Here is a 1,947-nt window from a genome sequence, read left to right on the forward strand (position 1 = left end):
ATAAATCTGCCTCTGAATCCTGGGAGTCGTTCTGGTGTTTCCACCTGCTGTTGGAGAAATTTGAATGCCTGTATCTTGTACTCTGAATAACTACTTTAAAGAAAACACTATGCAATGTATTAACTATTGTTATTCTTACAATTTTGTTATGAAATTTTGTTTTACCTTTTGTCCATAAAAAAATACACAGGACTTCTAGTCAGTCTTAAAAAAAAAAAATCCCACTCCTAACAGTAATACTACCATCTAAACTAAGAAAATTAATAACCAGTCTATTTAAATTATAGTACACATTATAACTCTCCAAGCATGTCCATACTAGCTGTGATATAACAAGGAATATATATCTGATCTCTATCCCCAGGTTTCTGGATAGCGTTCCTAAAACCCTTTTAAATTCCTAAGAAACAGGGGTGTTGACATTACCTTTTGAACTAATACTTTGCTCTTTCACCTAAGTTCTGGATGTATCACTCCTAAATCCCTTGTAATTTCTATGTGACAAGAATATTTTTTGTGTTAATGAGACAACTCTTGGGATTTTCCAGTGCTTCTGGATAGGGGAGCTCTCTCTAGAAAGATCCAATGAAGTCTGACAGCATTTTCCCCACCCTACCATCATTCAGCAAGGAAAAGGGCCAGAGAATGCAGTCATGCCTTCATGAAGCCACCCTCGGAGAGGTTCCAGGTTGGTGAACACATCCAGGTCCAGAGAGGGCCGCATACCCCAACTCCTTAGGCACAGGAGCTCTTGTCCTTGGGACCCTTCTGGACCTCCCTTCACGTACCTCTTCATCTAGCTATTTATCTGTCTGTTAGGGCTCGTGTCTAGATATCCCCCCAAAGCCTTATGTGGCTTATGTGGTCATAGGGGGGGCTTTTTCAGAGCTGGCTGGATCTAGAGCGTGTGACTGATACATGGTGCAATGCTAGGAGCAAGGGTGCAGGGTGAAGGGCGAATGATTACTAAATCAGCCCACTGATTGGTTTGGCACTGCCCTAATCCCAGTAGCCTGGATACAATACAAGGGGGAAAAATAGGCTTATGTTGCCCCTTGCTTGCTTGCTTTTGCTGTCTTCTGCTTGCCATTAACTGGTTTTCCTCAGTGCCCCTCTGCCAAGCCACCCTGCCTTAGAGCCAGCCAACAATGGACTGAAACCTCTACAAACCTTTCCCCCTTTCACTCTGGGTGTCGGGTATTTTGTCTCAGCAACAAGAAAAGTAACCAAGACACTATGTTTTATCTTATCCTTTACAATGAATCAATGAACTTAAGTGCTCACCTGTTCTGTGAGGCATTTTGGAAAACTGTCAAAATGAGGGAGTTGGGGTAACTTGTGATTTTTAGCTAAGTGGGACAGACATGTAAATAACCTGGGGACTCTACTTGAGACTGGTGTCACTTGAGACTGGTGTCAGAAAGCTGGGGAGTGAAGGAAAATCTTGTGGGACTCTTAATCTGTAGGGTCTGCGTTAACTTCAGGAAGGTAAGTGTCATAACTGACCTGCAGAAAACCCTGCTCGTCTCCAACAAGGAGGAAAACTCACACGTTTGATCACACACCAATACTAGTATGAATACAAAGGAAAAAAGAGTTTTCTTTTTCAACAGTTTTTACTGTTTGGTTTTCTAGACTGGGTCTTACTCTGTTCAGATTGCCCCTGAACTGACGCTAGCCCAGGTTGGCCTCACACTTGCAGCAATCCTCCTCCTGCTTGCAGTATTGCTGTCTCCGGAATACTGGGATTACAGGCACGTGCCACTACACCTGGCCTACCCTTTTCAATAGTTGTTAGTTTCTTAAACTCACAATTATGTTTTGATTTGGTATACACTGAATAATGTGACCTACAATTGGTACATTTCATGAATTTATGATAGATTATGAGAATAAATCATCAAAACAAACAAATTTATTTATTTTGTCATTCTGATTATTTATTTA

The 1,947-nt window shown here is 41.4% G+C and overlaps 1 protein-coding gene across 1 annotated transcript in view; it reads right to left on the bottom strand.

Annotated features, from left to right (window-relative positions):
• Positions 1-1,947, bottom strand: part of Asun (asunder spermatogenesis regulator) — a 34,388-nt gene that overhangs the window by 19,482 nt on the left and 12,959 nt on the right. The window lies entirely within an intron of this gene.

The sequence above is a fragment of the Chinchilla lanigera genome, unplaced genomic scaffold (assembly GCF_000276665.1).
Source record: "Chinchilla lanigera isolate Chin_1 unplaced genomic scaffold, ChiLan1.0 scaffold00012, whole genome shotgun sequence".
Taxonomy (NCBI): Eukaryota; Metazoa; Chordata; class Mammalia; order Rodentia; family Chinchillidae; genus Chinchilla; species Chinchilla lanigera.